The sequence below is a fragment of the Tachypleus tridentatus genome, chromosome 10 (genome assembly GCF_004210375.1).
Source record: "Tachypleus tridentatus isolate NWPU-2018 chromosome 10, ASM421037v1, whole genome shotgun sequence".
NCBI lineage: Eukaryota > Metazoa > Arthropoda > Merostomata > Xiphosura > Limulidae > Tachypleus > Tachypleus tridentatus.
This window is the reverse complement of record NC_134834.1, coordinates 67,898,712-67,924,560: the sequence shown is the minus strand read 5'-3', so window position 1 is coordinate 67,924,560 and position 25,849 is coordinate 67,898,712. Positions and strand designations below refer to the sequence as shown.

General features: G+C 33.3%; 1 protein-coding gene across 5 annotated transcripts in view; it reads right to left on the bottom strand.

Moving 5' to 3' along the window:
* The window catches only part of LOC143229483 (synaptotagmin-15-like), a 68,574-nt gene that overhangs the window by 36,780 nt on the left and 5,945 nt on the right, over positions 1-25,849 (bottom strand). The window contains exons 1-2 of one of the 5 annotated variants that reach the window (XM_076461864.1): positions 12,624-12,713; positions 9,303-9,603 (exon numbers count right to left, since the gene is read on the bottom strand). The exons of 1 other annotated variant lie outside the window; for it this stretch is intronic. The gene's annotated coding sequence lies outside the window, so the exon portion shown is untranslated. Of the gene's footprint in view, positions 1-9,302; positions 9,604-12,623; positions 12,761-25,849 lie in introns of those variants that run through there. 3 more of the 5 variants (XM_076461866.1, XM_076461863.1, XM_076461865.1) reach the window with 3 other exon arrangements.

Genomic DNA, 25,849 nt, shown 5'->3' with positions numbered 1-25,849 from the left:
ATATTTCTCTCTCCAAGCTGTAAGATAGGACTAACTTAATGTTATGATTCAAAATGGCTGAAACTCCTCTTTTAATACAATTATTTTACTTAAAATTACTATAACATTAACTTTATTAGGTTTAACAGCTACTGTGCTAGCTAACGAACTAAGATGTTTTATTGCTATAATTTCCTCTTTAAATAAATTTTTATGCAACTTATTAGGGTAAAAACTATAACATTCTGAAAGCATTTAACCACATTCAGTATTAAAATTACTTTGAAATTGAATAAGTATACATTTTGATTTGTGTAATCACCTAAATATTCACAGAGTATTCAGCGTTATCAAATTTCCTAGAAGTAATTGAAAACCTTAAACCTCGTGATAATGTCGAATTTTCTACAAACCAGTAGTTATAAAATTATAGATAAGGTTTATTGGGTCTTCTAAGAAGTAAACATATACACTAAACTTTACAAGTTTTAATTCTTGTGATTTGAGGTTTTAAATTTCAATAAAATAAGAATCCTAGTTTTATGGAACTAAATAGCATATTGCAAATGTAATAGGGGCCTGGCATGGCCTAACGCGTAAGGCGTGCGACTCGTAATCCGAGGGTCGCGGGTTCGCGTCCGCGTCGCGCCAAACATGCTCACCCTCCCAGTCGTGGGGGCGTTATAATGTGACTGTCAATCCCACTATTCGTTGGTAAAAGAGTAGCCCAAGAGTTGGTGGTGGGTGGTGATGACTAGCTGCCTTCCCTCTAGTCTTATACTGCTAAATTAGGGACGGTTCGGTGCAGTGGGCTAACAACCTACTCACTTAAATACTTGTTGAAGAATCCGCAAGCGATTGCGGCCCTATGTTCCTAGATGGAATCTAATGGTGATAACTAAACTAACTAACTAACTAAATGTAATATATTAAAACACAGTATGAAACTATTATTTTCGATTTTCGAACACATTTCTCCTTTTTATTAGTAAGCTTTAATAATCTTAGTTTATATTTTAATTCTATCTTAAAAAGTTATCATACGTTTTCCGAATAATTTCAATTAATGAAACATTCTTTAAAAATTGTAACAACAGAATAATAATTAATGATATAGATTACCCAATAACACCAGTTTTTTAGAGTGCTGCAGAGATTTGATGACGAGTAATTGAGATTGATAAATTTTTGAAGTTACTTCAACGGGTAAAGAAGAAACTTTATTTCAAGGTTAATGTACTAAAAATGCATATTGTATTATCTTCGACAAAGTTTTGTTATTATTATCAATAACAAGAAGTTTGCCTAGACGCACAAATATATAATATATACACAAACATCAAGAAATAAATAAGTCACATGACCGGAGATTGTAACAGTTAGACCTAACACAAGGCCCGGCGTGGCTTGGTGGCTAAGGCACTCGACTCGTAATCCGAGAGTCACGGGTTTGAATCCCCGTTACACTATACATGCTCGCCCTTTCAGCCGTGGGTGCGTTATAATTTGACGGTCAATTTCACTATTCGTTGGTGAAAAAGTAGTCCCAGAGTTGGCGGTGGATGGTGATGACTAGCTGCCTTCCCTCTAATTTTACACTGCTAAATTAGGGACGCCTCAGATAGCCCTCATGTAGCTTTACACGAAATTCAAAAACAAACCTAACACAAAAATAAAAACCTAAAATCACAAAGGCAGTATATGTCCAGAAAACGCCTTCGTTATTCATTTGTCTTTCCACAAAAGTTCATAATTTTGCTAGTTTTCTGTTAGCATCAGCATTTTAAAATCATGATTTAGACCACGTGGATATTATTATAATTTTCAAAAGGTAACAATTTTTTAAATAAAGAGAGTCAACCTCAAATTTTACAATTTCTAATGGATGTAGACAAAAGAAGCATTATTATTTATTTGTGGCATGTACAAATTCATCTAACAAATGTAAAGATTTGGAAAATAGACTTATTTGTTGCAATTTACAACGATTATAGTTTAGAAGATAAATTGTATTTTGCAATATAGAAAAAAAACATCATTTGTAGTAGAATGTGTAGAATTTATCATAGAGTATGTGAACCATCTTTATCTGTCATAAGTTATTAGAAGTATGTGAACCATCTTTATCTGTCATAAGTTATTAGAAGTATGTGAGCCATCTTTATCTGTCAAAAGCTATTAGAAGTATGTGAGCCATCTTTATCAGTCATTAGTTATTAGAAGTATGTGAGCCATCTTTATCTGTCAATAGTTATTAGAAGTATGTGAGCCATTTTTATCTGCCATAAATTATTAGAAGTGTAACTAAAAAAAATAAACTACAATTATTTAGTCAAATTAAATTATAGAGACATAAGACAAATTTATTTAAGCCGCTGACTAACTAGCCTCGAATAGAACTGTAAAAGGTTTATTATAGAGTTGGTAGACACTTTACCTAGAGATGACAAATGTTCTCAATAGGCATAATTCAAATATGCATGATAAAAATCAACAGTGACAGAATTTTAATTTTAATAGATGATTGCCTCTCATTTTTGTTAGTTTCTATACTCAACAAGCCTGAGAACAAGGCAAGAAACCATCGCTGACATACCAAACCAAAAAGTGACCAATCCATCTGTACTCAACAAGCCTAAGAAAAAGGTAAGAAACCATCGCTGACATACCACACCAGAAAGTGACCAATCCATCTGTACTCAACAAGCTTGAGAACAAGGTAAGAAACCATCCCTGACATACCAAACCAGAAAGTGATCAATCCATCTTTACTCAACAAGGCTGAGAAGAAGGTAAGAAACCATCGCTGACATACCACACCAGAAAGTGACCAATCCATCTATACTCAACAAGCTTGAGAACAAGGTAAGAAACCATCGCTGACATACCAAACCAGAAAGTGACCAATCCATCTATACTCAACAAGCTTGAGAAGAAGGTAAGAAACCATCGCTGACATACTAAACCAGAAAGTGACCAATTCATCAAATTATTCATCTTGTACTAATCAAGATAACTCCTCAACTAATGTACTACTGATGTCAGTTTAGGCATAAGCCCACTCTTTTTGTCCCTGGACAGTTCATGATGTAATCGCTTAGTCGTAATAACTTTCAGTAATTAAAAATCAATAAATCATAATTCTGGTGTAAGATTTTTTTATTATAGAAGTCGATGTTTTTTATTTAAAACATAAGTAGAGACTGACAAAGGTATTACCAACTAGTAATACGTGAGCATCAGATGATTGTTGTATATAGAATACCCAATGCTTTGTACACTGTACAATTGTTGTCCTTAGAAAGCTAAATCCTACATTACATATGAAGTGAAGGAGTAAAACAATACACACAATATTAAGTTTTGTTAAACACATTCATAAAATAAATTAACTTTCAGCCAGGGAAAAAATGTCACAAAAGAAGTGATAGAAAACCTTTTGTTAATATAAAATGTTGTAGAGATAGCAGTGCCAAAAAGAATGCAAACAATAATATAGGGTTGATGCAACTATACATAGATTATTCCTCCATGACTTTCAATATAAACGTTTTTTAAACGTTTTTTCACTGTAAAATGCATATTTTACTTTAATATTACTGCAGTTGGACACAACGATATGTCTGCGGACTTATATCTCTAGAAACCAGGTTTCAATACTCGTGGTTAGCAGAATACAGATAGCTCTTTATGTAACTGTGTGCTTAATATTAAACAATAACAACAACAATAACTGTTGGTATTGATTTTATTTATCATAATATTATGGACATGTCAGAGTAGGCAGCAATGTAGTGTAACAAAGAGTTTAGGGCCTACGTACAAGGAAAACCAGATTTAGTCAAAACAAATGTTGATTATTACAGAGCATCGGTACGAGGTCGGTCGAATTGACACATAACACTGATGATACTTGTTTATCGCCACGATGTTTTTGGGCAGAGGTTGTTTCGGTTGATGGTTCATCTTAGATTGCACACACATGTGCATATAAATGTAAAACTGTAAGAGTTATAACGAGAAATCGATGATGAACAAGTTATGCTGAAAATATATTCATGCAAGTATTAAGAATAAACTAGAAACAACTTGTAATTGAACTTCATATGCACCCCAGAATTATATGCCCCAAAATTTCTTTTAATAATTATTTTTCACCACATTACATTTAGTAGACATACTGTCATTTAAATTCTTTTGTTTAATCAATGTAACTTACTGTATTTAAACGGCTAGGAGTATGCAAGTACAAAGAAACAGCCACAGCTTCCTAAAGTGTGTGAAGTTATGCTAGATAGCTGAATCTTAAATATGTGTCAATACGTTATGGTTGTTGGTTCCTTATCAATCTGCAAGCAGATACACGTGGCTAAAAAAGTGGGTTCGTCCGCATTTCCAAATACCTATTGGTGACGTCTTTGTCACAATTTAAATGTTTAAAGGAAAGAGAGCTTAACAGTAACAGTAAAATTTCTTTACTTTGGATGAAAAACAAATTGTAAGATAATTAGCCCCGCCGAAAAATTATAAGTGTCATACAGAACCAGGCGTTACCTTCATAAGAATAGGATCTATGCATACACTAACATATTTGTTATATGTTATGTAAAGATATACAGGAAACTTGGATAATAAATGGATTAACCGTAATAAATACTCAAGTTAACAAACAGAGAAAGATTAAGAACGCTGAGTAATGTCTCATGATTTAGCGTTTCAGTGATCAAGTAATAGCAGCTTAACGGTGAAAACTACTATTGTTATGTAGGGTTCTTTTGTAATTTACCGGTTCAGTGGACTTGAATTATGAATCTTAGGCGCGCAATGACAGCGAACAAAGTCAGTTACGACAAAATCTTACCGAATATGGGATATTTTAGGAAATTTGTCGAAATTAGTTATTTGTTCTTGTACGCATGCAGAGAATGTATTTGTTATAAAACGAAAAAATCTATTCAACCTTGCAAGAAGGACATAAGCGTCCAAATTTTCAATTGTAAAACAGTCTTACATAAAATACATACAAAAGAGTTACGTAAAATATTATCTTCAAATTGTAAATCATTGTTTTACACTCGCTGACTATGATATCTCAGGAAAGATAAGTAATATCTTCATCATACTGATATTAATATTTTGTTCTGTGATGTAAGTTATGCAATGTAATGTTATGTAAGTGGGGTAAAATGAAAACTTAAAAGTAAAAACGTTTCAAGAATCGGGGAAAAGAGTTAAAGACATAAGATACTTAAATATAGTATATATTAAGAACTATTGATAATTTATTAAACAGAATGTATTAAGAATACTTAGATTGTATATATAGCACAAAAAGCATCGCTCACTTGTGACACATACTATATTAGAATTCCACCCGGCATGGCCAGGTGGTTAAGGCACTCCACTCATAATCCGAGGGTTGCAGGTTCGAATTTCTGTCACGTCGAACATGCTAGCCCTTTCAGCCGCGAGGCTATTATAATGTGACAGTCAATTCCACTATTCGTTGGTAAAAGAGTAGCCCAAGAGTTGGCGGTTGTAGTGACGACTAAATGCCTTCCCTCTGGTCTTACACTGCTAAATTAGGGTCGGCTAGCGCAGACAGCCCTCGTGTTACTTTGCTCGAAATTCAAAAAACAAACAAACACTGTTAGAACTCTGTGTGAAGAAGTAGGGTTAACGATAACACCTTCATGTACTGAAAATGATGTACATAAGTACATTAGAACTGATAACGAAACGGAAGGGGTTAGCAAACTTGGATGTTTATTCTAAAAATATAATAAACAATGATAAATATACAATTTCGATACGAGTGATTTTATAACAATCTTTATATTGATAAAATTCAAAATTAACATTCACCATCACTTTGAAGATATTTTAACAAATCTTCTACGCTTAAGTTAACATGTTTATATCATAATATTACCGGTTTGTTTAAAGCTCAAATAATTCTTACAAGCCGTGTATTTCAAGTTCCACAATAAAATACAAAGACCTAGAAAAGACGGTTTCAGGCCACATTCAAGTAATTCTTATTCATTCAAATTTGAATTTTCATTAACAGCGAAACAGTTTATTGGTATTTTCAGATACATTAACAGCACTGTTTACCTAACTTTTTTTTTCTTGCTAAGCCTTGTTATTTACTAGTACCCCCTTAAAAAACAACTCTTTTTCACTGCAGTGAATAAACTTTAAATTATCACACACATATATATACCGGTCGTTAATTTTTATTTTGAACGTTATTTTTTTAACAACGTAGACACTTTCAAGCTCGGGATCATAGTTTCTTTACTTTCTTTTCTAAAATATTTGATGTAAGTTATGCTAAAATATTTTTACCTCACAGGTTTTTCAGTAGAGTGTAAGTTTTTATTCACTACAAGAGTTTTGTAGGTAACTATCACAGCTTCATTCTTGTTTTTCTTAAACGATAATTCTCCAGCCTTGTTCTTAATACAAGCTATATTTAGTTATAAGAGAAATTCAACACGTTTCATACTACGGCTTATGAAATTAAAAAGGTTTAGAGAATCATATTATCTCTTTGAAAATATCATGACTACGGCTTTATTTCTTAATTACTTACTATAATTTTTTGAAATTTATAAAGGAAGCAATAAATAGATCTATTTGTGGATGTTAGTATTACATTTCGTTAGTCCTAAAAATTATATTATACTGAAGCTGAACTGGCATTTTGTATTCATTGCAATATTACTAATGCTGTCTTCTGTCATCCCTAATATTAAACATCTAATCACAGGCAGCTGATGAGTAGAACACCATCCACCATACACGTTAAGGACTGACTGTCACCAGTACATTTTCTATACTTGCCCCCCCATCCCTCACTCGTGTTGAGGAACAGCCTTATATTATTCCTTTAGCTAAATTAATATCTGCTACTTCTGTTAGTTGTAGTTACCATTGTACACAATTCATTACTAATTACCTCGTCACGTTAGAGTGGTAATTTATGAGTTTAAACATTATTTCCGTCTTTTTGCCGAGGTTAGAGACAGACAAGCACGATGAGGTACAGCTTGGTATCTTCTGCACAGTACACAGAAAATTCTGCTGAGCACACACGTCCAGCGTGCACAGCGTGATACAGCAACATTATTGATGGGCATTCGAGTCTATTTAGCTAGAATAATATAAGTACATATATAATTTACACTATGCCTTCAAGAACGACACATTTTGTTTGTGAGGCGAAGCCTACATTTATATATATGCTCAACATTCACTGATATTGGGTCAATGGACTTTAAGGAAAAACAGCAACTGTGACATTTTCAGTATGGTTAACATATTGTAATAGATTCGTATTTACTTTTACTTATAAATGTTTGCATTGTGATGTAGAAGGCAGAGTTTTAGCTTCTGATGGCCTGTTTAGACATATTACTGTGCTATTTTTATCTATTTCGTTACTTTAGTTGATTTATGTATATAATTTGTATTTTATGATTTAGTTAAACGATAATGTTTTTATTATTATTGCAAGTTTTAGGCTTTATTTTTCTATAGCCTCCCCCTCCTCAAAGGCTTATTAACCTTAAACTTCGGGACATTACGTTATTTTAGAGAACTGTAAGGACTTGTTTAGATTTCTGTCACAAGTAGTCAAAGAATTCAGAGACGAAGATAATATTTTATGAAAAAACCCTAGACTAAATGTACTTTTTCTTTTTAGTTTGTTTTTCATATTTTTGAAAAAAAGGACAATTGTTTGTTTTTTAAGCTATACAATATGCACTGTCCACCGTGGGTATGCCCAAACTTTAATATTATAAGATCCAGACCTTTTCGCTGAACAATCAGAGGTCACTACTGGATTTACATTATTGCAAATGCACAAATAATTATAAATATATCCAGGTTTCTTGTATTGGAAAACTACGAGGAACCTAGGAGTTAAAAAAACATGTTTTTCCATGTTTTAGAAGTAATATTCTAGTCTATGTTTTGTGCTTAGTTTCATTAAATGTTATTGGTCATAATGATAGCTTTTAAGTACGTATTTATTCTTAAGAGTATCGTATTTGCATTATTAGCTTAGTATAATAGTGAGGACAGTCAACTGATAATTCATTGTATTCTAATCGTCATTAGTTTTATTTTCGTTGTATGTTACGGCGCGGCATGGCCAGCTGGGTTAAGGCGTTGGACTCATAATCTGATGGTCCCGAGATCGAATCCCCTTCCCACTAAATATGCTCGTACTTTAAACTGAAGGGACGTTGCGATGTGACGATCAATCCCACTATTCGTTTGTAAAAGAGTAGCCCAAGAGTTGGCGGTGGGTGGTGATGACTACTTACCTTCCCTCTAGTCTTACACTGCTAAATTAGGGACAGCTAGCGCAGATAGCCCTCGAGTTGCGGGAAATTCAAAACAAAAAAACAAATCTTTGTACGTTGATCTCTGATATTAAGTACTTACATAGCTTGGCCTTATTAACTGATGTATAATTGCCTTTTAACTTATAATACATATAGTTTATTATTATGCCTCTCGATTCCATGAAGGAATATAGGGCCGCAATCGCTTGTGGATTCATTAACAGGGTGGTTTTTTAAGTGAGTAGATTGTTAGCCTACCGCATAACCCCAACCAGGAGGAAAAACCTTAGCCGTCCCTAATTTTGCAGTGTAAGACTAGAGGGAAGGCAGCTAGTCATCACCACCCACCACCAACTCTGGGGCTACCCTTTTACCAACGAATAGTGGGATTGACTGTCACATTATAACGCTCCCACGGCTGAAAGGGCGAGCATGTTTAGCGCGACTGGGATGCGAACCTGCGACCCTCGGATTGTGAGTCGCACGCCTAACGCGCTCGGCCATAATACATATAGTTAGTTTACGTTTAATTTGAACGTCTTAATAACGTACCTTGAGATTTTGCAAAAATAAATATGTCAAACAACTTCTGAGTATTCTTTTCTACACTATATCGTAATTTATCTAATAATATTATTTATATATTAGTTATTCATTCAGTTTTAAGAAGTAAGGTTCATTACTGTTTCAATTTTGTGGTCTTCTCAGGTGAAACTGAAGCGAACAATTAAGTATTAAGTCCAGGAAAGAAATCTTTTGGGAGAAACGGTGAATCAATCAAACATGGACAGCACAGAGGAGTCTCAAAAAATAAATATGTAATACTAAAATCATTTACCCTTAAACACATATTCAATACTATAAAGAACTAAATGGAAAAAAGAAAAGAAATCATAGCAAGACTTTGTTCTACTGTGATAGAAATAATTACTTATAAACACAGTTTCAAGTCAGTTCAAATACCTTGTGCGACATTACATCATCCTAGATCACTGAAGTCATAGATTATTCTTACTGGGTCCGGCATGGCCAGGTGGATTAAGGCGTTCGACTCATAATATACGGGTCGCGGGTTCGGATTCCCGTCGCACCAAACATGCTCTCCCGTTCAGCGGTCGAGGCGTTATAATGTGGTGGTCAATTCAACTGTTATTTGGTAAAAGCGTAATCCAAGAGTTGGCGGTGGGTGGTGATGACTAGCTGCCTACCCTCTAGTTTTACACTGCAAAATTAGTGACGGCTAGCTCTGATAGCCCTCGTGTAGCTTTGCGCGAAATAAAAAAAAACACAACAAAACAAACTATTCTTACTGCTCATATTCAAAGGGGGAGAATAATTTATAGTAAATTTTATAAACCTCCTTAGTCTGTACATCTCATTCACTTGGATATGATCCGCACTCTAGGGGTAAAAAGGTGCAAAATACTAGCTAAGCTAGTATAAGCTTATGGAATAATCTCTGTGGTATGATCTAACTTTTGCGCGAGGCAAAGATTAATGTCGGCTTATAACTACTTAAATCCTACTAAAAGAAAAGACGTTAAACAGGTGTTCAGTACTTAGAAAATACTCAAATATTCCTGGGTATATCCGAATAAAGTTTTAACTGCTCAACAATGTCACCAGTGTGTTTGTGTTTTTCTTATAGCAAAGCCACATCGGGCTATCTGCTCAGCCCACCGAGGGGAATCGAACCCCTGATTTTAGCGTTGTAGATCCGGAGACATGCCGCTGTACTAGCGGGGGGCCAATGTCACCACAAGCGAGCAGTTAAAAATACTAAAAATACATTTGTCTAATTATGTTGAAAAAATATATATAAAGTGGTTAATATATTTATTAATATATTTAATCAGATTTCCTGTCATTTTATTTTGCTAAGTGATTACTTCATGCTTTCAACAAATAAAAATAACTCATTTGAGTAATTACTTTAAAAGTAATATGATATACGTGTAAGACGTCATTGGGGATTTTGGTCAGAGTCGTCAAAATCTTAAATTAATTGACCTAGGTATTATTCCGTAGCATGCTACATTTTTAATAATCACGGAAGTTTACCTAATTATGAACTCTCAGTGGGGAAAAAAAATCCAAGCTATCATAAAGATTGTTCTTCCATATTGTAGCGAGCCCGGCATGGCCAGGTGGGGTAAGGCGTGCGACTCCTAATCGGAGGGTCTCGGGTTTGTATCCCCGTCGCGCCAAACATGCTCTCTCTTTTTTTGTCGTGGGGACGTTATAATGTGACGGTCAATCCCACTGTTCGTTGGTAAAAAAGTTGGCGGAAGGTGGTGATGACTAGCTGCCTTCCGTCTAGTCTTACACTGCTAAATTAGGGACGGCTGGTGCAGATAGCCCTCGAGTAGCTTTGCGCGAAATTCAAAACAAACTACTGTAGCGAAGCATCTATCAGGTATACGAAACCTAAATTAGCTTTTATTCTTTGTGTTATTTTGACACACACTTTGCTTTGGACATAAAACATTGTTTGTAAAGTCACATTACTTATTTGCGTTTCCTTCTTCCAAATGCCAGATTCATACAGTGTGCTTGAAGGGATTTAATCCGGTCCCTTTAATAGGCTGTTAGTGAGCCTCTCGCGGAATGACACAAAAAAGATCAGTAGTTTCACCAATCACAAGCCTTATTAGTATGAGCAGATAATTAAAATAAAGCTGGAACTTACAGTGCACAGCTCACATATAGTGTTTTAGATATATTAAAATGACGACAAAAGAGATACATCATTAAGAGCACGAGGATGAAAAACCAAAAATAACACTCAAGTATTTAAAACTTGAAACATATCAATATACACATTACTGGTGTTAAGCTCTGTTTTTAGTGTTATTGATTTTTAAGTTCCTACTTCAGTTCCACTTTACATTCGAATACATTCGATTACATTCGAATGTTATCTAAAGCGTAAAACAATAATCCTTTCAGTTCCTAATCCAGATTATGAATTGTTTTATTTTTGTAAATAAGAAGATTATTGGAAAGTCCCTAAGTTACCAATCTTTTATGTTTCATACTTATTACATAACATTTTCATAACGTAAGTTTCATGGATTTTTTTGTCCCACAGCCCTATTGTTTATCTTGTTACACCAAAATGTGTCTATTTTTCAAATTGGGTTTCGCTCAACTTCTTATCTGTAAAACATGATAAAAGTAATTTAAAATCTAATTTTTACTGGCATGATGTTACGACATTTATTAACATTGACGTCATTCATAGATCCTTCAAATCGATAACGTTACATCAGCTTCACGTGTTACGAATCTAGGAAACAGGTAACAAAAGTTTATGATGGAGTAAACTCTTTGTTTACCACTGTTTCTATTAATAGCTTGAAACAAGTGTTGAGGTAGCATTTAACGTACACACAAAATAACGAATGTCTATAAGAGTGCTATTTGTCATACTGAAACGATAATTATTGTAATTATTAGATTGGTGTGATTTTCGTCTTTATAATTGTGTTATTTGTCCAAATACTTAAAAAAACAAAATTTTGCCTGTAAGGTTTTGTTATATTTTAAAAAGATTATTCTAATTTAAATACAATACGATTTTATATTTCGAACATAATTCAATGAGTTGCAGCTTTCTTAAGAGGATAAATGATTGTCAAGTGAGGCGAATTGTAAGGGTGTTTGTAAACGTTCTGTAAATAATGGAATAGTTAAGAAAGTTTTAAAACAGTAAATTAATTTTTACTTAATGATAACCCGGGGAAAATATCGTTATTTGTTATTAAGACTTATCGTGCAGGTAGTTTTGTAGAATTTAGACTATTTTTATGTGTAAGTTCTATGTGAATCACAAAGTCAAAATCTGGCTATATTGACAAGTATTAGTAGATCAAGACTTGAAAGTTTAGCCCCCCGCTAGTACAGCCGTAAGTCTACGGATTTACAACGCTAAAATCAGGGGTTCGATTCCCCCTCGGTGGGCTCAGCAGATAGCCCGTTGTGGCTTTGCTAAAAGAAAAACACACACACTTGAAAGTTTAAAATAGTCATATATTTAAGCACTTAACGCGTACACTACTAGCTGTTAACTTAATCTCAACTAGAACTGCACTACGTCACGAAAGTAACCTAGTTTCGAAGTGTTCCATACTACATTAAAAAATGCCTCCAGTCTCAATTAATACTGAGGTACGTCAAGAAAAAGGACTTAATTTTAACTAGAACTACACTACGTAAGAAAAAGAGAATCTCCTCTTGCAACAAAGAGCATTAGGAAAAGGTATCTCTTAAATATTTACATACTGCGTCAGTGAAAGAGACGTCTCACTATTTCTACAATACATCGGGAAAAGGAACTTGCTATTATCTCGTTCCCCACCACGTTGAGGAAAGACACCTGACACTGAACAGTAACAAGTAATTGAATTAGCTCATTTACGACTTCTAGATATGCCATGGTTGATAGTCACTGTTTATGGCCCTGAATATAGTGTTTTAGCTAGAAAAATAACTGCTATAGTTCGACAGTTCCAAGAAACAAGTAGATAACCATCTCACGCATTTCGCTTACGTGTTGGCTAACTGAAGTTTACAGTGCAATAAAAATGGATAAGTATTGGTATATTTAGGTAATTATGATGATGATATGCAGGAGTAGAAAATGAATTATATTTAGTTACTCTGGGAAAACTATCTAGTAAATGAAAATTTTAATTTAGTTTAAAATCAACGCAGATGTAGTGCATAAGGATTTACTTATATTATTATATTATATTCTAAGAAAACACCTTTTTAAATGAAAAATATGCAATAACATTACAAAATACACAGAATTTTGTGAACCAGTAGTAAATGGTTATTCATTCATTATTCTTGTAGTGCAGCGTAGTTTTACTACATTAACAATTTCTAACTGTGATGTAGAATAATGACTGACAGAATGGCTTCAACAATATAAAATGTTTCCTTTAAATATTCAGAAAGCAAGAATTTCTAGTACCCTTTTAATTACATATAGGAATAGTTTTTGCTTATATTCGTGATATCAGTTTGACACTTAACAGATTATCATTGTTATTGTAATCAACTGTGACAATTTTTCCTTGAAACTTAAATTGCCCTCGGCTATTATAAAAATGTTATTCCTTTATTTCTAGCTGGAGCCCGGCATGGCCAGATGGGTTAAAGCGCTCGACTCGTAATCTGAGGGTCGCGGGTTTGAATCCCCGTTACACCAAACTTGCTCACCCTTTCAGCCGTGGGAGCGTTATAATGTGACGGTCAATCCCAATATTCGTTTGTAAAGAGTAGCCCAAGAGTTGGCAGTGGGTGGTGATGACTATTCTTTACTAAAAAGAGTAGCCCAAGAGTTGGCGGTGGTGATGATGACTAGCTGTCTTCTGTCTAGTTTTATACTGCTAAATTGGGGACGACTAGCGCAGATAGCTCTCGAGTAGCTTTGTGCGAAATTCAAAACAAACAAACAATTTCTAGCTGCTAAGCCCATATTTGAAATGTTTCCTAAAATTATGTTATTGTATAAGGTTAAGAATGTTTAAAGGTATACGAATGTATTTCTTAATTAATTCATCAGGTGTCGTTTTAGCGTGATTAATTATTAAGTAATAAATATTTGACAATGTGAGAGTGAGAAAGCTAGTTTGAAGTGCTGTTGGTTAACATGATGAAAACCGGAGCATGTGCTCAATCAGAGCTATATCAAGAAACGTGAACATGTCAAAAGTGCTGTTACAGCGAAAGGCATCCCATTACCTGTGAAGAAATTTTGTTCAAAGGAAGACCTTATGCGAAATTAAGTTTGAATCCAAATGAAATCAGTTAAGCTCGGATTATTTCATAAGCAACAGTGGTATAATTAAAGTTTTATTACTTTTAACTCTAAAATAATTTAGCATGAAACCTTTATCTTAATTTGAACAAAGTCCAACACCTCAGCCTAATTCACTCTGCTTGAGCTAGAGTTTATCAGCAATATTCTATATTATATTATTGTCCTTTAACTAGTGATCAAAGCAGTTCTCATTATTTTGAATACAGTCATTTATTTTTATATCGCTGTTGCAATTATAACCTAGTATTAGTAATTATACCAAACATTTCACGGATAGGTGATAAAGAAACGCCAATACTGCCCAAGAATGCCAATATGTTTAGGCTTATTAAGATAAAAAAAAAACTAAGACAGATTTCTATTTGTTAAAATGTGAGTTTAAATCAATTTATATATTAAGAATTGTTTTTAATGTGCCTTATATTCAAATAAATTTTTGGAAGCAAAATAAATTATGATTTACGCTAGCATGAGAGATGAGAACAGTAGCCATTTCTAAGTGACTTTGTCGAGCTATCTTTATGAAATCACAGTAATAAATTTATGAATTAAAAATTGAAATATTATTAGATAACGCAAGAAAAAATGAAATGGAATATTGTCAATACTTCTTTTTGCACAAAAGCACCTTTCGGAAGTTTGTCTTTCTGATTGTAATAAATGTTTGGGAGAGATTAATTTGAAATATTTTTTTCTGAGTAACTAGGTAAATTTTAGTTTACTGTTATTTTCATATCTACAGATAGGTATCTCAAGGTTGTGATTTAGGTTTTTGCTACATCAATGAATATTCAAAAACTGACTTTTTGTTTTTTAATTTCGCACAAAGCTACACGAGGGCTATCTACGGCAGTCGTCCCTAATTTAGCAGTTTAAGACTGAAGGGAAGGAAGCTATTTGTCACCATCCACCGTCAATTCTTAGATTACTCTTTTAACAACGAATAGTGGAATTGATCGTCACATTGTAATGTTCTCACAGTTGAAAGGACGAGCATGCTTGGTTTAACGGGGATTCGGACCCGCGACCCCCAAATTGCCAGTCGAACGCTTTTTCCACCTGGTCACGCCTCTTTCTATTTGTGCTCTGCCTACCATGGATATCCAAAATCAGGCTTCTATCAGTGTGAGCTCGCGGACATACCGCCGTGCCTCTTAGGTACAAAAGGGCTGAGCTGTGCATTGCTGATTAGAAATGATATTAGGATTTTTATTGTGTTGCAAAGCATAAAGATTTTCTACAAATTTTCTATGGAACCAATATTTCAGTTATTAAAGTGTGCGTTTTCTTGTAGCAAAGCCACATTAGGCTATCTGCTGAGCCCACTGAGGGGAATCGAACCACTGATTTTAGCGTTGCAAATCCGGAGACATACCGCTGTACTAGAGGGGGGTGTTTTTAAATTGATATTGTACATTAATTATGAATAACAACATTAAAATGGTAGTGAGTAAAAATTTATTCTGGTTTGGGTATTAAAACTTTAATTAAAATAAAATACAGAGCAACATTTCGACTTTCTTAGATGATCTTTAGGTTAACAAAAATGTGGTGGTAACTAAGGAAAACTCGCTTTAACGTTGAATCTTAAATACCACAATATTGCGTTAATGAAGAGTGACGAAGTTCGTTTTTTGGCTTTTGAGAATTTTCATTTTATCAATGATGATTAGCTACTATATCCCACTTTTACATCTGTTGGATTATTCTTACTTTTTAACACTGTTTTGTGATTTGTTTATTTTATTTTTACCAAGATATAAAATTTTGAAGCTAAAATACTTAGTGATTTTAACACATTATATATCAAATTTATTTTGATACAAAAAGAGTTATTTGTTGTTTTATTGTTATTGTAAACGTTATACCAGAAGGAAGATTTTTCTTCTTACGCCATTTACCAAAGAAAACAAGAGATTCAAACGATTCATGAAAGTTCTGCTTTACATTGATATCGCAGAGTATAGATTTCTTTTAACTTGTAAACACGTTTACGGAAAATGAATTAACTGTTCAGTGAACTCTAAATCAACTGTGATCAAATATAAGGTGAACAAACTATACGCAAACACTGATTGATGTATTGGATAAGTTCCTGGTATCTTTTCGTCTCACCTTGTAAAGCTTATGTGTTTATAAAAAAGAAGGTCTTAGAAACGAGCACTTTACATAAAAAATAACAACCACATTGAGCTACAAACAAACGTTAGCCATATAACTCTAATTCAAAGATAAAGTAATTGAATAAAAACAAAATAAAAGACGCGTGTCGCGAAAGAAAAATATTCTAAACGATAAAAATGATATAATACACGACCAATATTTTGAACAACAAAATAGTGTTTCACATAATAATGAAATATTCTTAAAGATAATAATACTGTATTTTGGAATTTTTCATGTATCGACCTTTACTCATTAATAATTATTTGAAATACTTAAGGTGTTTGGATAAGATGAAACGTTCTGTCAAAATTAATTATCCATGAGTTCTTTCCTGAAATTCGTACTGTCGAGGAAAATAAAATCAAAAAGCAAAAATAATACGTTGAAAAATTAAAAGAATACGTTAAAATCAACTGTTCGGGACGATAAAAACATTGTACAACTCAATAAAGAAATACTGGGCCCGGCGTGTCCAGGTGGTTAAGGCGCTCGACTCGTAATCCGAGGGTCGCGGGTTCTAATCACCGTCATACCAACTATGCTTGCCTTTTCAACCATGGGGGAGTTATAACGTAACGGTCAATCCACTATTCGTTGGTAAAAGAGTAGCTCAAGAGATGGCGGCGAGGGGTGAATACTAGCTGCCTTCCCTCTTGTCTTACTCTGCAAAATAAGGGACAGCTAGCGCAGATAGCCTTCGTGTAGCTTTAAGCGAAATTCAAAAACATACAATCAAGAAATATTCTTAACTATAGAAATAATGTATAAGAAACAGCGACGTGCACTGGATGATAGAAAATAGTGTATTACAAACAAAATAAAGAAACACAAAATGAAAAAGAAGCTTGCATCATTAAACAAACCATAGTCTGAGCTACTAGAACATTTTTTCACAAATTAGAGAGGTACTCTAAATGATAAAAATAGTGTAGCACAAAATAAATATATAAATAAACTGAATCATAAAAAGCTTATCTTGAAGTAAAGGCAATAATTTGAAAAATGAATAATAAAGTACCATAAAACATTTGTTTTTTTTAAATATTACAACATTTTCCCGTAAAGCCATACAAAGCACGGTCTTCTAATATCCGTCCCTAATTTTGAACTGATAGACTAGGGGAACATATCTGATCAACAGCACCTACCCTCAGCTTCTCAGCTTCTGTTATCGACTGAATGGCAGTAGTTGACTGTCACTCTTACAGAACACTAATGGCGTCAAAGAGCTGATTTTGAATTTTTGTTATCTGATATTTTTAACCTGAATGACATCTTATACAACATATAATCAACAGCCGTGTCGGTGACTTCAAGATTTCATCACAGCCATCCCTAATTTAGAAATGCTTACAAGGAAAAGGCTAGCCAATCATTAACATCTCCTGCCTATGTGGTATCTTTAACCGAACAATGGTTTGACTATCACAGTTATAGAACCCCCACAGCTTAAACTGAGGAGAGTGACTCAAAGGTGGATCTTTTACTCTGTAGCCTTAACCACTAAACCTAGTCTAGTCATTATATTAAAAAGAGCGACTATTTCAAACATAACCATGTTACTATTTGTGTAAGGTTAAAGTTTTTATTTTAAACATAATTTAATTAACCAAAATTCTTATTTTACTGTTACGAATTTTCTTGAAATTTTTAAAAGGAAGGGATATAATCAACAGCATCCTTTGCCAACTGTTGAACTTAACATTGAGATTTGCTAGTCATTCTTATAATGCACTAATGACATTAGAGTACAGGCTAAGTAATGATACGCAAGCCATGAAGTTTTAAATTCACAGTACGGGTATGCTAACCACAAGATAATAAAAAAAAACAATTAAACACTCTGAACAATATAATAAGTGTATCACCAAAAAAAGAAATATACTAACTAATAAAAAAAGTAGAGAAAGAAATGTGCCGGCTAAACAAAGATGACCACAGGAATACAGCACACAGTGAAAAAATATGTCATGTTGACCAAGAAAGAGAAATGTGTCAGAAATAAAAAAGGGCTTATCTAAAGAAAAGGAAAAAAAATCCAGACCAATAACATAATACTGTTCAGAAGTTTCATTATACGCTTGTATAAATAATTCAACCAAATGAAACCATTGGTTTCTGCAACTGCTAGAAAAATTAATACTAATGTAATATGATTAAATAATATTTAAAAGGGAAACTTAAACTCAATATAAAATAGCAAAAGAAGTGATTAGTCAGTTAATAATTGAAAAACGTCACTTATTCTGAATTTATTGACTGGGGATGGACTAGTGGTTAGTATGTGTGAACGAATTAAAAGGTCCAAGGTATGAGCCACGAATTCCTTATAACACGCATCACTGTTTCAGTGGTGAATGTGTTATAACTGTGATATTTAATGCCGTTATCCGAACTACAGTAGCTGCTTGAGGAGTGGGTAGAACAGTTTTAAATTATAGATGGCTATGACAGAACCTTGAGGTCTCAGACCTGTCTGTTTAGTATATGTGTTCCATTAGATGTCTATCAGGTTGAAAAATATAAAAATCTCAGCACTGTGAGACCATGAATGCGCTATAAAATTGACCATAAAATCTCACTATCTGGTGGAAGAAGGTGGTCTAAGAGCGGAAGATGGGTGATTTTGATTGGTTTTTTTTTGCCTTCCTTCTTGTCTATTCGGTTATAAGTACGAACAACTAGCGAGGGGAGCATTTGTTTAGTTTCGAACAAAAATTCTGAAGCTAACAAACGAAAAGGTTTGATGTTACGTAATTTTTATATTCTTCGAAGTTTTTCTTTGTTTTGCAACACACTGTTTTTGTCATTCATAGTATTTCTGTATTTTATGTTGTACTATTTTTATCGTATGAAACAGAATCCCAGATTTTGTGAAACGTTATTTTTACTGTTTTCAGTGTTGTGATACATCGTTTTTGACTTCGGCGTATTTCTTTGTTTTGCGGCATCCTGCTTTTGTCGTTGAGAACAACTGTTTGCATTACACAATACTTCTTGTTCATAGTATTTGTATTACAATATATCATCTTTATTGCTAATTAATTAATTTATTTTGTGAAACACTATCTTATTATGCATAGTATCTTTTTATATATTGTGCTATTTTATCGTTCAGAACATTGACGTTGATTCACGTGGTCAACTTTCCTCTGTGACAGCATTTGTTTGTGCTTTATTTTCGGAAACGTTTGTTGAAATGACATTTTACGTTAGGTAAGGTGCTTGTTTCTAAGCTCTTGCTTTCTTTTCACGTAGTTAATCTTTGGAAGTATATGAGAAAAAGAGGTACCATAAACTTATCACACACTTTAATAAGTGTTTTCATATAATTTATCCACCTAATACTTCATCACATTTGTTTCAGAATTTGCTCCCGTATCCATTACGTTTTCTAAAAGCTAAACGAAACAAATACTTCACGATGTTCAAGTAATGCTGTACTTTTAGGAATATTTTAAATTCGTTTCTTATGCATTAAAAGAAATACCAATACCTGTAAGGTGCTTGAAAAATACACCTTTCATTCAATGTATTAATATGCTTTACTAAAAAGAATAAGACAAGAAATTAAACGTTTTTTAGACAAATTCAAAGAAATAAATACAGGTAATATTAATAACAATAATAAAAATAATTGTATGTTATTTGTTGGTTGTTATACAACTAATAAAATATAAATGTAGAGAACTGTTTATAAAACTGATGTGGCTCAATACTTTTGATGAAATTCTAAGCGCAGTAGTACAAACAGAAGTGGCGAATTGAAATCCCTGTCGCATCAAACATGCTTGCCCTTTCAGCCGTGGGAACGTTATAATGTGACGGTCAATCCCAATATTTGCTGGTAAAGAGTATCCCTAAAGTTGGCGGTTGGTGGTGGTGATTAGCTGCCTTCCTCCTAGTCTTAATTGCAAAATTAGGGACGACTAGCGCAGATATCTCTCCTGTAGCTTTGCGCAAAATTCATAACACACCAAACCAATGGTTGTTATCGATATTTTCAACAGGAATCTCAATAATGTTGGCCTGGCACGGCCAGGTGGGTTAAGGCGTTTCGACTCGTAATCTAAGGGTCGCAGGTTTAAATCCCCGTCGCACCAAACACATTCGCCCTTTCAGCCATGGGGGCGTTATAATGTGTCGGTCAATCCCACTATTTGTTGGTAAAAGAGTAGCACAAGAGTTGGCGGTGGGTGGTGATGTCTAACTGCCTTTCCTCTAGTCTTACACTGATAAATTATGGACGGCTAGCGCAGATAGCCCTCGTGTATCTTTGCGCGAAATTAAAAAACAAAAACACAGGACAGTGTACGCAATCATCATCCTGAAAAATAAAAACTCTAAAAAGGTAAAAAGAACAATTGTCTTTTTGTTTTCGCACAAAATATTTTAAGTTGCAGGGGTAAGACAGGTTTTATTTTAGTTACTACCGTCTAAGTGTTTTATATTGCAAATTTATCTCCATTATCACTTTAACACTCAACTTAATTTTTGATGGAACGTCTTTATGTTTTGAGAAACGATGAGTGTATTTAGATCGTTTCTTGTGAGCCATTAAGAGTTCGCCCCTTTCGCCCGCTTTTATTTTTTAAGATTTTATTAATTAACGAAAAGCCGAATCACGAGCTTCACACACATCTATTTGCAGGAGCATAAAAAGTTAAAGTTATTATCTTGTTATACGAACAGAATAATTTCAACCTCATTTCTTCTAAATAATTATTAATGTGAAAAGTTTCAGTAAAAAAGACAATTTACCCAAGGGTGTCTAAATGTAAAATAAATCTTGATAATATTCTGATTAGTTTTTTCTGGCGGTATCCTATAATATCTCGTGCTTTGTAGCCATAAATTTATATTTTATTTAAAAGAAGAAAGAAAGTTAAACGAAACGTGAAGATGATGATTACAGTTCATATTTTTTAAGCTAGTGTGAAGCATAATTTGTTCTGCTTTCATAATATATATAACTCTACGTTACATTAAAATTTAATTTTTTTATCTTAATAATCCTAAACATGTTGGTATTCTTGGCTTTTTTTCTTTCATCGAGTTACACATGTTGTCTAGGCTTTGAATATTTATTTTAAAAATAAAATTGTGTTGAGATTTATTTTTTGTCACAAAAATATTCAATGAGCTAAAATATGCATATATTTTTTTTTCTCTTAATATTGAAGGGATATGTAAATCGCATTGGGAATCAACAAATTTGACTTGATCAAGAGTAGGGCTAAGTCGCCAGGTTGCTTGTTGAGTTAGGGGTATTTGATACTTGAAATTACATTTATGAAATTTAGTATTGTCATTGAAGTACTAATAAAAGGAACAGATAAATATACTGTTGTTGTAGATTTGTTTAATGAAATTAAATAATTTACTTTATATTAGTAAGTAACTTGTTGTAGGAATGAAACTTTAGGCAACCAGTTAAATGAAACGTTAGAAAGATCCACTTCAAGATTAGTGATTATTGTTGTTGGATTCATTTCAAGATTAGTGACAAGATTAGTGATTATTGTTGTTGGATCCACTTCAAGATTAGTGACAAGATTAGTGATTATTGTTGTTGTACCCACTTCATGATTAGCGACAACAGCACCCACCAAATTATTGTTGTTGTTTTGAATTGAGCACAAAGCTACTCAATGGGCTATCCCGATTTTTAGCGTTGTAAGTCCGCAGACATACCGCTGAGCCATTGGGGGACCAGCACCTACCAAAACTCGAATTTCGTATGCTTCCTTAATGAACGATTCTTTTTCTTGACTCTCAGTCTGTCATAAGTCACGTACTCTGATAGTTCTGATAAAACTATTGAATCAGAAACTCTCACCTTTAAGTACTGTGCTGCATGACCAAAATGGCTTGCTGGTTTTAGAAATCGAAGCACTAGTAAAATGTCAACTACTTCTTTTGTTATTTATAAGCTCACGGGAGCAAACTTTGTCAAACAGTCGACAGAAATACTAGTACGTTAGTATGTAATCTTAAAAATGGGGAATACTGAAAATATTGTGCTACAACAAAGTTTTGTTTGTTTCAGCAATTTTCATACAGACTACACAGCAGTAATTGTGCTGTTTGAACTGATAAACTAAAGGGGTGATAGAGAGTTAACAACATTTTCCTGGGCTACTTGGCCAGATCGAAGAGAGGGTTTTGTTTGTTACCCACCAGAGGAGAGCTTTTATGTGATAAAGGGACACTAACTTGGAATTCTCGGATATACAGCCCATACACACTAAACACTAGACTATGCCCATCCAAAAACAAGCAGTTGTGATGCCCTAAGTGCGATATTGGTTAAAGAATTTAAAATTAGTACATTTTGTTGTCCGAGCTAAGTTTTTCATTAACGTATAACTTACTATGTCAGCGCCTTCTAAACACATTGTTATACTAATGAAACTGCACCGAAGTTGTTGTTGTTTGTACAGAAGCTTTTTTTCAGAAGAAACCGATCGACAAGAAAGATATATCAAAAACTGTTTACGACTCTCTAGAATAATTTGTAACTTGCGTGCTTATGCAGGATAAAAACAAAATAAAATCTTAGAGATAGTAAGACTGAAAGAAAGAAATTGTCAACTAAGTCACTAGGTATATATTTGAAGACAAAGTCTACAGGTACTCCACACTGCTCCCTTGACAACAAGAACCATACATCACCTTTCGATCCGTTTGTTAAATCCGATATCAATATTTCCAAAATAACGTACTTTCAAGTGATTTTTAAAGAAGGATATTTAGACAGTAGGTAAAATATACTCTTCACCTTATTATATTCAATTTTGTATTGGATATCTCCTTATCCATCAATCTATATAGAACATAGATTAAGGGACGATTCTTATAGTTCTTAGTGCAAAGCTACTTAACGGGCTATCTTCGTTTTGGCAACCGTGGGGAATTGAGTCCCAGATTTTAGAATTATAGATTCATTAACTCAACGCTGACTTGCCGGGAGACAAGAGAGTAATAAAAAAATAGATAGATAAATAGTAAGATAATTGTTTGAAGGGCTGTCTGAAATTAACATTTTCATTATCAATCGCAACTTGACATATAAATAGATGGAAACATAAAAAGAAAAAAAAAGGTCTGTCATAATCTAAGATTTTCATTGCTACTTCCTAGTGTACTATACGACTGCTAGGTGACTCACGTGTTTCTCTGCAGTCTCGTGTCACAAAGACAATCTACATATATATTCATTATTCAATCACTATTTGAAGAACAACAAGAAGCAGAACAAAACATTTCTGTATAAGGGTTAAGTTGATGATTCTTTGAATTCATTATACTTTAACTAGAAAAGAAAGGTAGCAACAGAATCAGCATTGTGTAATAGGACCATATTAAACATATTGTGCTAATAATGAGCTGTCTCGAGACATAATTGTGGTGATTTAACACTAGGAGAAACATAGGCGAAACATAAAACTATTTTATTAAATTATATTTGTCATATTACATTAGGATTGTGTAGATGGAATACTATTAAACACTCTTCTTTTTGAAATCCCTAACGGATTGGATTTAAAGTGATGTGTTGAAAAAGTAAGGAGCGAAATAATTTAGGAATACAGAATATTTTTATTTATTTATTCGCTGCTCTTTTGATATTCTGAAATGTTTATTATGTTTAATAATTTAAACCAATAAACATATTTATAGAATTAAAAAAAAAGAAATTATTAATAAAACGGGACGCTAGCCAAGCGAAGAGACTTCCAAAGCGAATGTTACTTCCCTGGTGGTCATGGAAGCAGCACGTAGAACACGTGGAGCACGTGATCCGTAGCCAGATTAGATTGGTTTCAAAATCACTGAAGTAGCGTATTTGATGTTTAAGATCGTTAAATCTTTATGGATTCAATTATATTATATTTTCGCTCACTCTGCTTAACACTCACAACAATGACTTTAACAACACAAATCAATTTAAAAACATTACTGAAATATAACATTACTGCACTACTGTTTGAAGAAGATACATATCATAGTTACACCACTTTAAGGGCGAGTTTATTCGATGTACATTTATGGATACTGCGAAAACATTCAAGAATGTATTGTCATTAATGATCAGAGTAGAAATGCACATGTCTAAAACTTTCAGGAAGGTAATTATGGCATTAGAAGTTTGCGGAAAAACTATATAAACCAGCACTACACCGAAGAAAACATACGTCGCAAACACAGAGTCTAAAGACTTCTTTAAAAATCAATATAGCTTTTCAGTAGTGAAATATTAGCTTATATTGGACTAAATTTATGCATTGGTATTCTCTCTTCTATTCTTAGTCGAAAATATAATTATCATATCTGGAATTAATGTAACTTGGCATAATTCGTTAAGCAATATACGTTTATATATAATCAACGAGCCTTCTGCCCTTTTTTCCTTGAAAGTCGAAAGGAAACTAATTTACAGGTACGAAAAGTTATATAGAATATGAAATTACTGGAATTGGTAACAAACCTTTTCTGTTAGATATACTATGAATTATTTTCAGTGTCCACGTGTATTTATTATATGATGTAGCTTTTGAATCAGTTTCTTAGGCCATTTCTCACCGTCAGATATATGTTTTATATAGTTTTGAGTTTCTTTCTAGTTTCCAAAATATGAAATATTGTGATCAAATTGTAACTAAGAGTTTTAAATTTGAATCGATTTACACAAAAAATACTTTATATAGAGAAAATTTATATTATAAAGAAAAACATCTACGACAAGTGAAGTAGGAACTCAGAGAAGCGAGAATTGAAACCTGGTACCTTTGTTAGTCGTGGCTTTAACCTATCAGGCCCAGGCAACTGGTTCAAGTTTGCGATTTGAACTTCACTGTGTTTTAGTAAAGCCCTTATGTACTCATAACAATGGGTTAAGTGTAAATGAAAAATTAAATATCCTCGGTAACTTGTATTAAGATAACAGTTCTGGTGCTAGTGTATGTTATTGTCCATATTATACTAATGTGTGTGTGCTATCTTTATTATTCGTTGCACCTGCATGTCATAAAGTAACATGGTAACGAGTTAAAGAAAAAGTGCACTTAATAATTAATGCCAAAATATTTTTTTTTCAGTTCAAAACTAGATTAGAATTCATTAAGACAACTTTCAGTAAAATAATTTCCAAAGGTGTTGCTAGTTAAAGACAACCAAAAACTAACTAGCATTTAAGAAATCTATGTGTAAAATGTAAAATCATTTTACGTTTTTATTTCTCCAAATGTAAAGAAATCGTAAAGAAAATTATTTACAAAGATTTATCCACAGTTTTGCACTAGATTTAGTTTGATTGCTCCTTTAAGAAACAAAAATATTTACCCTTTGTAGGAATAAGAATTTATTTACAGTAATGATTTATACGTATACCTGTTTGGAACTAGCAAATTATGTGTCAGCTACGAGCGTCTGATTTATCCATATAGTTTTCGGCAGAGTGGCGTACTATGAACCATATCTTTTATTCGATCATTATAAGAACGGTCTT